The following is a 14,788-nucleotide window of genomic DNA, read 5'->3' on the forward strand; positions in this document are numbered from 1 at the left end:
GAGAAAGCGTATGATAGGGTTGACTGGAATTTTTTGGAAGGTACTATGCATCACTTGGGCTTCAACACAGCATGGATTAAAGGTGTTTCTTGTCTTTATAGAAATGCACACAGTCAGGTGTTGTTGGCAGGTGGAGTAGGACCTCGTTTTAACATTACTCGATCAGTTCACCAAGGATGTCCACTTGCACCATTTTTGTTCCTTCTGTTTGCGGAAGCAATGCATGCATTTATATCATCACAATCTATAGGCTTGCGTGGTTTGGCAATGCCAATGCATGGACAAGATATATTGGACTCGGAATTTGCAGATGACACTGCATTATATGTGGATGGGACTCTAACGAATTTGCAACAAGTACAAGGGGCTTTGTCACAGTTTTGTATAGCGTCTGGAGCTAAGTTAAATTGGGAGAAAACTGTTGCATTTTGGGTAAGCAAGGAGCCGCCGCCTTGTTGGGCACCGCATCATACTTTCCAATGGACTCAAAGAGGAGTTGCGGTTCAATATCTTGGAGTGCAGGTTGGGATTGATTTGGTTCCAGAATTACATGCTGCACCATTACTATTAACTTTGAGGAAAAAATTATTCTTGTGGAGTCATGCTAAACTATCTTTGGCCGGTAGAGTGATAGTTGCCAACCATGTGCTACTATCTACGGTATGGTATATAGCCTCATCTTGGATTTTTTCAAAATCGTGCATTGGACAAATTCGAAGGCTGGTTAGGAATTTTATATGGGCTGGGGAAGATAAGAGTCATGTAAGAGCGAAGGTGGCTTGGAGTACATTGATAACCCCAAAACAATACGGTGGTTTGGGGATTATAGATCCATTAGACCAATGCATGGCCTTGTTAGCAAAACTAATAATTCGTGGCCTTTTACCAGGACATGCTCCTTGGAAGCAATTACTTATGCAAAGATTGTATAGTTGTGCTCCGTCGATGGGTGGATTATGGGCTGATAGCATAAGGTGGATTTTTATACCAGACAAGAAACATGTTATGTCTAGGAATTGGGAAGACAAATTTTTTAATGGTCTTCTACGAGCATGGCAGCATGTACATAAAGGGTTGGAACATGGTGTACCAACATGTGAGGACGAATACTTGAGACAAAACTTAGTGTGGAATCCGAATATGCGTTTGCCATCAGGGCACATGTTGGGGTCCCGAACGCGATTGGATTGGGCCAAGCTCGATGTAGGGCCAGGAGCGTCCGTTGATGCATGGAAATCATTTCATACTCTGAATATAAATGACAGATCAGAATTCTTGTCTTCCTTGAGAGGGGGGCTGATTATGTGGGACCAAGTGCAGTCAGTTTTGGGGCACTCTGACGTTACGATATGGTCCTTTAACCCTCCCAAGTGGGAAGGAGCATTTACGAGGCTTCAAGTGCTAGTGGGGGTCAGGGGACATTTGTCTTGCGGACGATGTCAAGACTATGAGGTGGAGGAAGATGGCAGTATAAGTAGTGCAACGATACAAACAGACATCTTGCAATATGCTACATTTTCTAAAATAAGGGTCCTTGCTTATGACGGATCTAAGTGGCTCATCGACCCACAAGTTGAGGCGGTCAAGGAGCATTGGAAACTGAGAGTTTTTGAAAAGAAACCTTTGAGAAGGTTGCAATGGGATCCGGGAGAATTTTGGTGGAATGATCCGTTTGATCGTATGGGAATAAGGTATGGTTTTTTTCAGTATTCAGTTAAGATGGGACGACACATTTTGGCAGCTCAACGTAGGACTACACCACGAGCTAGTCAATTCTGGAACCACCAAGGGATCACATCGGAATTCCTAACAAAGTTTTGGGGAACATTATGGAAAAGGAAGCAAGATATGAAAATAAATGTCTTCCAATGGTTAGTAATACATAGAGCATTGCCAATTGGCCAATGGTTGCAACAATTAGCTGCACCGACCGCATGCATCTATTGTTGTTGTCAGATGGAGACATTGAAACATTGCTTGTGGGAATGTCATGCTGCACAGCAAGTTTGGAGGCGAGTGTTCCGAGTTCTTGCCTTTATGTTTAGGGATTGCAGTTTTTCGTGGGGTATGGTAGTATGGGCCACAGTGGCACAAGTGGTGTGGCCATATGATGCATGCCCAAATGACACGATTATTAGAATTCAAAGAGGAAGGATAATGGCGGTGCAACAAAGTCAAATGGAGGCTCCTTACATGTTAAAGACAATGCAAGAGGTATGGGAGCTACTATGCACCACCACAATGTGGTTTATTTGGACTGCTAGGTGTTCTAAGGTGTTTGGTAATACTACTATTCATCCAGTGGAAAGTACACGGAATGTCTGGATGGAGATGGTACATACCTTGAAAGGACAGTATGAGGATATTAAAGGTGAGTCAGATGTTGCAGTGTTGCAACGTCTCGAATTTATTGTCTATTGGAAGAAGACCCCTTTTCTCACAATACAAAATTCAAGACCTAAATGGTGCTTAGCGCCACCAGTATGGTTGTTCCCACCACCGATCACATAACTTGGTTAAGGAGTGGTGGAGTGTTGAGGGATGGGACCTAAGGAAGAATGCACCAGATCAATGGTAGCTTGATGGTAGGTCAATTTTTTGTAATGTTGTTCATAACTAATGAAAGGATATTTTTCCCGGAAAAAAAAAATATATATATATGTTGTATGGAACATACATACACACACACAAACATAACACACAACACACACATGAAATACATACAATAAATGCAATTAAATAAAATGCAATACAATATGTACATAAAACACACATACCTATACACACATGCATACAATCCATACAATACCTATATACACATATAATGCACACATACATACACACATAACACGATATGTACATACATACACACACACACACACACACACACACACACACACACACAAAATGCAATAAAATAAAATAAAATACAATATGTACATACATACACACATACCTATATACACATATAACACATACATACATACACATATACACACATAACACAATATGTACACACACACACACACACACACACACACACACACACACATAACACAATATGTACACACACACACACACACACACACACACAAACATAACACACATATACACATGCATACATACACACACACAAACATAACACACAACACACAACACACAACACACAACACACAACACACAACACACATGCATACCACATACAAACATATATGATGTATGGAACATACATACACACAAAAACATAACACACAACACACATGCATACCACATACAAACATATATGACGTATGGAACATACATATACACACACAAACATAACACACAACACAGATGCATACCACATATGAACATATATGATGCATGGATCATACATACACACACATCACACATGCATACCACATTCACAATGCACACATAAACACATATATATGATGTATGGTTATATGAAAAGTGATAGGTGGGTCATTCTATGCGTAGATAATGGATGAAGAATCTATCATTGAAGTGTTTGAGCACGAGAGGGATGATGAAGATAAACCTTTGGGCATTGTAAGTGTGAGAGGAACTCTTACATATGCAATGATTCGGGTGGAAATAATTGAGGACGGTATATTTTACGAACCATTTTCCTTTGTGTACACAAAAAATAATATTTTGAATAGGAAACAAGAAGAGAAATGGCGTTTAAAAGAAAATAAAGTCTATATCAAGCCTAGTATTGATAAACAACAAAGAGTCTCTTCAAAAGAATCATGCACTAATGTTGAGGGTTCATTGTTGAGTCAAGCCGAGGACAATTTTAAAGATACATCTCCAATTGAAACAATCAAGGATAAGATTCCTAGAGATGTTTTAGGTAAATGGATGATAGAATGTAATAGGATACGTGTAAAATTAAGCAATGCTACAATTCCTCGAGATGATAAATTTGAGTTGAAGGTTGAGGATTTTTGTGGAAAAACAATCATAACATTATGGTGCAATGAGTGTGGAGAACCCTATGGTGCTGGTTATACAGAAGCAAAAGTCCCAAATGTGTGTCTTAATAATTTTTTTAGAAGTCATATTAAGAGCCAAAGTCATGAAAAACGATATTATGCTCGAAAGGGGTTAAGCCAACAAGATGAATCAATAAACTTCTCTAAAATAGATGACGAGGCCTATATCAAGTTTTCGTTGGAAGTGCTCAAGACTTTTAATGACACTACAAGTGGTAAGCATGTTTGTACTTTAAACCTTAATATTGTAGTTATGAATAATATGCTAATATATGTGAAAAATATTTTTTTATAGATGCAGAATTTGATTTAATAGAGGCAACACTTCATGAATATAAAGATAAGGCAATGGTGAAGGTAAACTGCAAGATTGATGGATCTTGGATGCCATTATGCCCTCCATGGAGTGATTTGTTAACAATTTTGTCTCAACACATACAATCCAAGACCCATCTAAAGGCAATGGAGATGGTTCGACATGCTAGTACACCAATAATGAGTGGATTTCCGGGCCGTCCACGAAAACAAGAACCTTTACCTTCAAATCAAGAAACCTTGAGCAAATTTCTTGTTTCAACCTTGCGACCTTCATCTAGTCAAGAATGTGAGTTCTCTACTCCACATTATTTTGGTTTGTCACTGTTGTGTTGGGGATATTGGCATAACAACATAGTGATAAATGATGAAGAAATACATGTAAAATCATTTCGCATCGATCAAAATCATGGAGCCTTATGGTTCTTTGAGCCTTACACCAAAGCTATTGTGATGTATGAGATGCAAGAGTGTGTTATTGATGGATGTTTTCGCCATTTTGATTGTAAAAGAGTATCGAAGATTGAAGAACCCTTTCATAATCTTACATGTGAAAAATGTAATGAAATTCCAAAATGTGATGATTTCCGTATGAGGGTGTATAGGGAGCGTAGGGCTAAAGTCAAAAGAGGTAATCGAGGAACTGGGGAGGGTAGGCGACTAGATTATCTTACTAAAGAAGAGACAAGAAAGGAAATTTCAAGTTCTAAGTAAACTATCCGTCGCGCTCATAGACAAATATGGTCGCTAGCTTGCAAAGTTGCAATGCTTTCGGTAAAGGTAATGACTCTCAAGGAAGCATCCCTTGAGAGTGTGGAACAGAAGGATGTTCGAAGATTTTGTAATAACATTATTGAGGCTCATCGAGCTGGAAATTTTGGTGGAAAGAATGCATTATGGGATTTTTTGACAAATGTTGCACAAAACCTTACTCGAAAGCCACATGGACAATGATTTAAAGACACATCTAAGGCAATTTTTGTCATGATTAAAATGTGGGGTGAACCAAGATTACACGACTTTGTTTCTAAAAATTTAGATGGACCATCATTAAGCACTACAAAGAGAGTTGAGAGGAAAGCAACTAAATTCCTTCGAGGGATCCATGATTATATATTTCAGGATGTGGCTAAGATTTATGAAAATGAAAAAAGAGTGCATGGCATTATAACAAAGGTTCCTTTCATTATTGTTGAGGATGAGACTGTGATTAAGCAGAATGTTAAGTGGGATAGCTCAAATGATTTACTTTTGGGTTTTTGTGGGCTGAAGTCATCCAATCATCAATGTGTCTCCGGTGGGTGACTCTAATGCTGGTTATGAAACCATTGTTAGCTCCTTTAAAGACTATGTGGTTGGACACTATGCTAGGGTGTTAATTGCGAATCCTCTTCACCCTAAACTTCCACGATTAGTATTGGTTGTACAATGTACATGTAATTGCTTTGATGCAGATTTTGTAAAAGGCCAATGGAATGAAGTGGAAACTTTATGGGAAAAACACCTCTCCACAAGTATTGGGCCAATTGTTGGACATGCATCGGATGGAGATAGTAGGAGAAGAAAGATTATGCTTCAAGATTACTTAACCCCAAGCATATGCTTAAGATATAAATTGCCTTGGGATGGTTGGATCTTCACAGGTCAAATCCATAATGATATGGTTAGTTGTCTTCATGATCAAGATTTCATCCATAATGGAAAGAAACTTGTGAATGCACTAGATAATCCCTCAAGGCAATTAGTAATTGGGGATGTATGGATCACATTGAATCATGTGTCTTTGGTATATAATAACTTCTCTATTGATGCACATGGCTTAAGGGAATGTGATATTACGAGAGAAGATAGACAAAATTGGGCTGGAGCTCAAAGAATTGCAAATAGAAATGTTACTAATTGTTTAAAGATGTTATACCAAGGTGGAGAAGGTGTCAAAGTAAGAGAAAGAGGCTCTTTAGGAACACATGTATACTTGCATATATTAGATGACTATATTGATATTTTTCTATCCCCTCATGAGAGCTTATTCAAGCATGTGGTACTTGCATCTAAAGTTGCATTCTTCTTTCAAATACGGAGATTATGGATTCTAGATAATCCAATTTATAACTTAAAAAGTAATTTCATTAGTCGAGAAACATTTTTGGATATACAAATATCTTGTCACTTTGTAGTTTTACTTATAAAAATGTTTCGTGACTTTTATCCACAACTAGAATGTCCATTGCATCTCACAAGGTCTGATGGAGTTGAGATATTTTTTAGTAAAATAGGGGGAAAGATGATGAAGAATGTGCTGAACACAATAAAAACTTCACAATGCATGAATGTGTGGAGAATGATGATGAGATTGCAATAAGTGAAGTTCGCCATGAATTGGATGCTATATTGGATGACAACAATGTGAACTCTAAAGTCTCTTCATTTGTTCAAGTGGATGATAAGATTATATTTAAATCGACACTTGTGAGTCATCTAAATGGTAATCCAACATTGTCAAAGGATAGACTCACACGTGTAAGAGAAGGGGTCTTCTACTCATGTGAGAATGCAAATGATTTCCTAAATGGAAATGGGAACCTAATTGGGATTGGTTTAGATTGTGCTGTATTCTTTACTGAAGAAGATGTTAATTCAACAAGACCGAAAAGAAAAGGAATATCAAATAAAAATGTTGTTTGGTACTTAGGACGAGTACAAAGGATGCGAAGAAAGATTGGAAATAAATTTGTGGAGTATAAGAGAGGAATTGACTTGATGGATAGACTTGAAGATGTTCAATTACAACTTGGTTGGTATAGGAAGATTAAGGGGAGTAGATTATTTGCATATGATTTGACAGATATTAAAATGGTTGACTTTGAGTCAATTATTGGATTAGCGAACCTCACATATAATGCAAAATGTGATAATCTATGTTAGATGAAAGCGATTGTAAAGTTTTCAACGATTTTCTTTTGGAAATGAAATCCAGGTATGTATATATAAGCTGTTTTGAATTATATACTTGCATATATGTACATATATAATATATATTAAAGTAACTTAATATTTATGCTTTTTATTTTAACAGGAAAAGGAGAAAAGAGTAGAAACCAAATATAAACCTACGGTATTCCAAATATATTTTTTGATTTCTTTACTTCCATGTATATTAAGATAATATTTACTTCCATGTATATTAAGATTTCTTGCTTTTGTTGTTACATTTTATGATTTAGGTCCAATGTTGAAGATGGAAACGACATGAAATTTACAACCTAAAATGAACTTCTTAGGGTTTTCTTTTTATATACTCAGTCTTTATAAGGGTAACCTTTATTGCAATAAGTTTTTAAAGTAGATATTGCAATAACAAAATGATTTATTTTATTTCATTTTGATTTGGGTAAGAGTATGTGAATAGATGATGTCCTACATTTCAAATGGAAATATGAAGTAGGTTGCCATTTGTTTGATCCATGTGTTTGAGAAAAAATAATATTATGGCTTTATATGAGTCTATATCCATGAAACCAAACATAATGTTAATTTGTTAGTAATTTCATTATTGATATGCATTTTGGATTGCTCCATATATGCTCTTTGAGATGTATGTGTTAAGTTCAAGATTGTTTTATTGTAAATTACATTGTTTTTTATCACTCAATGTTCTTCATAAGTCTCAATAAACTAAAAACAAAAACTTATATGTGGCTTGTATTTTTTATACCTGTAGTGTTTTTGGGTAATGTTTCTGTTAAGTAATTAGGTAATTAACTAGGGTTAATTAGAGACCTATTATATGGTTACGTTAAGCAGCGGAAGATTAGTATGATATGCGCGTGAGAGTGTGTGAGAGGAAGAGAGAGAGAGAGAGAGAGAGAGAGAGGAAGTTACACTTGAATATAAAGATAAATGGGGGATGATTGACTATATTGAAAAGTGTTATCAACATACAAAAATACCCACAATGAGGTATATATACAACCCATGTGCAAAGGTGCACATGTGTGGGTAGAACATAGGTACTTATGTGTAAGTCCTACATTAAATGTACTAAGGAGTGGAGGATCTAGAATATCCCACTTAAGTACAAGGTCCTATTTAAAGGCTTAAGGTCAACACATTAACTAGATTTGATCTAGGTAACTACTAAGTTACATGTGTTGACTAACTAGATTAAACTAGTTGAGCTTGATATCTCAACACGCCCCCTCAAGCTCAAGTGTGAGGCGTCCAACATCCGGTTTAGCTTCCTTCGGCTTTGTCGGCATCAGTGCGGCTTGCGGCTTTCTTCGCGGCATTGCGTGGCTCTCCGCGGCTTTGTTGTGCGGTGTTGCGCGGCTTTCTTCGCGTCTTCGCGGCTTTGTTGCGCGGTTCTCCGCATCTTCGCAGCCTCGTTGTGCGGCTCTCCGCGGCTTATTCTCCCCCTCAAGCCTGTGATGAAGGCTTGGATCCTCGGGCTCTTGTTCGGCCACTACCTTCATCGCGAGGGCATAGTGATGGGCCATATACTCGTTGTAGGTGTAACGAGTGACTTGGGTTTTCGCTCGTGATGAGCGGCGGAGTTTCTCGTTTGTCGATTTGAGCGCCTTCTTTACTCCGGGTGTCCTCATGATGGGTACACCGAACTCACTGTCTAGTGAGCGAGCCGAATCATCCGAATCACGGTCGTCGAGGTGGACCTCGACTTCGTATTCGGGCATCTTACCTTTGCCTTTGTCCGATGTCGGACTTGGCCGCGACGTGTTTTCATCGTGTGGAGGCTCTTGTGGGCCAATTAGCTCGGTAGAGCTTGGATTGTCCTTCGGTGGAGGACTTGGCCGAGTTTCGTCGTCCGAGTTGGCGTTCAACTCTTCCTCGATCAGTTCGGATGGAGTCGCATCGGGCTTATACCAAGATGCTGATTCCTCAAAAACGATGTCGCGACTTATCCGCACCGCTCGGGTCGAAGGGTTGAAGCACTTGTACGCCTTTTTCGCGGACAAGTATCCTATGAGGATACATTCTTCCGACTTCGCGTCGGGCTTCTCTCGACTTTCGTTCGGGATGCGTACATTCGCAATGCTTCCGAACACCTTGAGGTGCGAGAGGATGGACTTTCTTCCAACGAAGATCTCGTATGGAGTAAGCTCGTGTACGCTATTTGTGGTGCATCGATTCATGAGATAGACGGCCGTGGATGCCGCTTCCGCCCAATAGAAGTTCGGCATGTGCTTCTCACGCATCATGGCGCGTGCTACCTCGAGTATTTGCCGATTCCTTCTCTCGGCTACTCCGTTTTGTTGGGGAGTGTGTCGGCATGAGAATTCTCTACGAATGCCTTCACCTTGGAGGTAAGAGGTGAACTCGTCGGAGAAGTACTCCTTTCCTCCGTCCAATCGTAGGCATTGAATGTGCCGACCGGTTTCTTTCTCCACTTGGCTTTTGAGCCTTTGAAAGTGGGAGAGCACTTCGCTCTTCTTCTTCATCGGGTATATCCACACGTAGCACGAGTGGTCGTCGATGAAGGTGACGTAGTAGCGGCATCCGCCGAGCGTCGGCGTTTGAGCCAGTCCCCATACATCCGAGTGTATGACGTCGAGGAGGCCTTTGCTTGTGGAGCTCTCCTTCGGGAATGGGAGTCGATGTTGTTTGCCGAGTTGGCATGCTTCACACACTCGGTCGACTCGTTTCGATTTGAAGGCCGGGAGTCCGATTACGACTCCCTTTGATTGCATTCTGCGAAGCCGTTGGAGGTTTACGTGGCTGATTCGCTTGTGCCACAACTCGATGTTTGTCTTGGTCTTGAGTCCTTTGGCGTACATGGCCGATTTTACCTCGTTTGAGTCGAGGATGAACAAGCGACCGTCTCTCCGTCCCTTGGCTATGAGTCGGCCGTCTTTCTCGATGAAGCAACCTTCATTGTTGAAGCGGACTTGCATGCCTTGCTCCACAATTTGGCCAACCGAGACCAAATTCTTTGTTATTGTGGGCACGTGCAAGACATTCTTGATGCAAGTTTGCTCACCTTCTTTCCCGAATGGGACATCGCCGATGTGCCGAATGGGATGCAGAGTGTCGTCTCCGGTCTCTATGTAGACGGGTCGATCCGGCGTTCGCAAGTCGCGAAACCACTCTTGGTGCGACGTCATGTGGTGCGAGGCGCCGGAGTCTACAAACCACGTGTGTTCGGAGTTGGAGGTGCTTGCGGAGTTTGCGGGATCGGAGGCCATCATAGAGTTCGCTCTATGCCTCATCACGAAGAGTCCGCCGTAGTCTGCGTATTCCGCGTTCGCGGCGTAATTTGTGAGTTGCCGGCTTGTTGAGGCCGACTCGCTTCGTCTTTTTCGGCACTCCTCTTCACGATGGCCGATTTTGCCGCAATAGTTGCACGTAGGTGGCGTCGTTCGCCGACCTTGTTCGGCGTGAAAGCTCCCCCTTCTTGTGAAGGTTCCTCGATGGCTTCCGTTTCCTTGTCGAAATTGTGAATTCCCTTCGTGGGATAGGTCGAATTGACCTCTTCCGCGTCGACCTCGTCTATGGGCACCATCCGTATCAGAGAAGAGCATTTGTCCTCCCGATGTGTTGGTCTTTGGTTGAATGTGGTTTTCTTCGACCAATAACATTGATTGGAGGTTGAAGAACGAGGGAGGGGTATCTCTCGCCAAGATTGCCGTTCTCAACAGGTTGAATCGTTGTGCGAGGCCGCCCAAGCATACTTGCACCATCTCGTCCTCGTCGATGTTGACGTTGATGGAGCCAAGAGAGTCGCAAATGGTCTTGACCTTGGCGGTGTAGTCTGTCACGGACATTTCTTTTTGTCGTATGTTGTTCAACTCTTGCCGGAGTTGAAGCTTGCGCGCGGATGTGTCTGCGGCGAAAATCTTCTTGAGATTTTCCCACGCCCCTTTGGCCGTCTTGGCGTCACGAATGTGGCTAAGCATGTGGTCGTTTACACATGTTGCCAAGCAATACATTACTCGACTCGCGCCTTGCTCCCACGTTGGGTAGTTGGCGTGTGTGGTTTCGGGTTTGTTTTCTTGTGCGCCGTTGATATAGCTCCAATACCCTTGGCCGACAAGGTATTGATTCATCTTGTACTCCCAAGATGAATAGTTGCTTCGGTCTAGCTTTTCGCTAGGGAGCAAGCTTCCCATTTGTTTGTTCATGTTGATTGTTGTGTCTTCCGTTTTGTTTTTCTTCTCTTGGTCGCGTACACGTCCTTCGTAGCGGCACTACAGTAGCGGATGGCGAATAGTCGGGATTTGTCGTCGGCGTCTCGAACACACAATCACGAATAAGCGGTGGGCTTAGTGGATTTCCTAAACCACGCGCTCTGATACCATGTTAAGTAATTAGGTAATTAACTAGGGTTAATTAGAGACTAATTATATGGTTACGTTAAGCAACGGAAGATTAGTATGATATGCGCGTGAGAGTGTGTGAGAGGAAGAGAGAGAGTGAGAGAGGAAGTTACACTTGAACATAAAGATAAATGGGGGATGATTGACTATATTGAAAAGTGTCATCAACATACAAAAATACCCACAATGAGTTATATATACAACCCATGTGCAAAGGTGCACATGTGTGGGTAGAACATAGGTACTTATGTGTAAGTCCTACATTAAATGTACTAAGGAGTGGAGGATCTAGAATATCCCACTTAAGTACAAGGTCCTATTTAAAGGCTTAAGGTCAACACATTAACTAGATTTGATCTAGGTAACTACTAAGTTACATGTGTTGACTAACTAGATTAAACTAGTTGAGCTTGATATCTCAACAGTTTCCTAATTGTGTGTACATTACTTTGTGCCTTATACATTGTGTTTTCAATCTATGTGGCACTTGATGAAGCATTTCTAGGAATTTGCATATGATGTTTAATGTCGATTCATAATTTTGCGAGTCATCAATTGTAAAGATGGTCATTGATCCCTTCTAAGATTGCAACCTATGTGTGCATGTATATTTTATATGTAAGGGTATTTAAAATAGGTGGTTATCAAAAAATATATTGGTAATAAGGGGTATTTTTATTAATCTTTTTTCTACACAAGGGTTACTAAAATAGTAAAAACCATACGTATAAGGGGTTTATAAATGATGTCATGAACGCACGTGATACAACCTTCTTATGTATAGTGGAGTCCCGGGGGGAGGGGGGTGAAGCCCTTCTAGGTTTCACCCCCCACCCCAACAACACTTTTGGCACGCTCGAACGACCAAACTCCCTTGAGAAGAAGTCACTCCCTCACTCCCTCACTCCCTCACTCCCCGTCCCCATCACTAATTTCTCTCCTCAATCTCTCTACCTAAAACCCTAGACACCCCAACCTTCATCTCTATGTCCATCCATCTCTCTCATTCTGTGAATTTGCGTTGTGTTTGTGTTGGGCATGTGTCTGTTTCTGTCCACTTCCAAAAGATGAAGGGCGAAGAAGAGGAGGAAAGTGAAACGGTTCTCCACAGAGAAGGGAAGGAAACGCTTCAGCATATGTGAGGTCTGTTGCTCGACTATTCACAGACTCCGTTGTAGAGAACAGAGATTCACGACTCTCTGCAACAGAACAGAGCAGAGAAGAACGAACGAAGCCATGGCTAAGCCTACGTTCCAAGGTACTCGAAATAAAGAGGTCGTTCAAGGAGTAGGTCGCCATTCACGCTCCATTTATCATAAGCGTGGTTTGTGGGCCATCAAAGCGAAGAACGGTGGATCCTTCCCTTCCCACCAGAAGCAAGCTTCTGAAACTCTCGTATCCGAGAGACCTCCCAAGTTCTACCCTGCCAATGATGTTCCTAAACCCCTTCGAAATAAACGTGTCCTCAAACCTACTAAGCTCAGGTCAAGCATCACCCCAAGCACTGTCTTGAATATGCTTGCTGGATATTTTAAGGGGAAGAGGGTTGTTTTCCTTATGCAACTGGAATCTGGTTTGCTTTTGGTTACAAGTCCATTCAAGCTAAATGGTGTACCTCTATGTCGAGTAAGTCAATCATGTTAGGAAATAGGTCCCTCCGGACGGGAAGTGAGAAGAACCGTGTTGATGAGAAGAAACCGGAAATCGTGGAGATAGCCAACACGGTGTCGCGAGGTTTCGCGTTCGCGTGTAGAAAGAGGTGGGACCATGGGGGCCTTGAACTGAGGAGTGAGAGAGAGAGAGACAGAGAGAGAGAAGTCTTGCAGACACGCAACAGAAAGAAGGAAAGAGAAACAAATGACACACTTAATTGCAGTAACAGTAGATTACAATATTCAGAGATTGCAAACTCTGACGGTTACAACCGGCCACCCGGTAATGGACCGGACACGGGGGTCCTACTCATGCGCACCGATGACAGCCACACGACTCGAAGAAACGAAGGGGAAAAGGGAAGAGAGAGACCCTACTGGAAGCACACGGGCTGTCCACGAAGCAGAGGCAGCAAACTCCGACACCCACAGAGAACGATGATTGGAAGAGAGAGAGGTCGGCACTCCGTTCTGCAGCAACACTTCGTCCTTGCCAACGCGCGATCCCTCTATCTTCCTTCTCTCCCTCCTTAAATAGTTCGCAAAAACGGGGGGGGGGGGGGGCTTTCTCCCTAGTCAAATCACTTTATTCCCTGTCCCTTTTGATAGAGATAAGCGCAATCTTCCTTCTCTCCCTCCTTAAGTGTACTACTTAGTATTTACATCAGCCGATCCATTTATGAATCATGTACAAGATATCAAAATATCAATTCACGCATCCATCCGTGTAAGAGCCGGCCCATGCGCCCTTTTCTCCGATTCCGCCTATGGCCGGTTTTCTTCACGACATCCTCCCCCACCAAACCACGCATCCACTGGCATGCGCCAGAGACGGGTAGTTACCGAAGAAAACGGGCTTCACTCGTCGCTCTCCGATTCTCTGCCGGGCCCGAACTGATCGTCGTTGCCGCTCCCGCTCGCAGGCTCCGACTCGTCTTCGAACCGCTTCTTGGATGCTTTACTCCGCTTCCCTGCCACCGGCACCGCTAACCGTGTCCCGTCGAGTTCCGGGAGGTGGTATGTGCCGTTGTCATTCGCGCTCGTCACCGTGTAACCGTGTAGGGCCTGAACCACCTCCTAGCAAACTTTCTCACTGCCTTGTGCTGATTGTCGAGGCTGCTGTCGTATACTAAGACCCAGTCAGCTTCCTCGATCTTCTTTGGTCCCAACCGGTGCGTCCGGTTGAACCGGGTCTTGTTCCACTCCCTTGCCGCTCACAGCTTCTCCTTCTCCCGTCTCACGTCCTCCGGCCTCCGCTCGAGTTGCCGAATCTGCGCCGCTAGCAACTCCTCCGGGCTCAACTCGTCCTTCCAATCTACCGCCACCCATGAAGAAACCGTCCGTTCCGCCGGCATGATCGGCTTCTGTCCCTACATCACCTCTGCCGGCATAAACCCTGTCACCGAACTGTGTGTAGTTCGGTCCGCCCATAGTGTGTAAGGAAGGAGCCGCAGCCAATTCCCGACCTGCCCTCCGCATGCACGCACCA

General features: G+C 42.4%; 2 pseudogenes; both read left to right on the forward strand.

Annotated features, from left to right (window-relative positions):
• The first annotated feature begins 5,309 nt into the window (after window positions 1-5,309).
• Window positions 5,310-7,411, forward strand: LOC147862287 (uncharacterized; annotated as a pseudogene).
• A 5,472-nt stretch (window positions 7,412-12,883) lies between these two features.
• LOC147862288 (large ribosomal subunit protein eL6 pseudogene) lies at window positions 12,884-13,291 on the forward strand (annotated as a pseudogene).
• The last annotated feature ends 1,497 nt before the right edge of the window (window positions 13,292-14,788 follow it).

Source organism: Azolla caroliniana, unplaced genomic scaffold, assembly GCF_043228905.1.
Source record: "Azolla caroliniana isolate FFs.n. ecotype wild unplaced genomic scaffold, voAzoCaro1.0.p SCAF_7, whole genome shotgun sequence".
NCBI classification, from domain to species: Eukaryota; Viridiplantae; Streptophyta; class Polypodiopsida; order Salviniales; family Salviniaceae; genus Azolla; species Azolla caroliniana.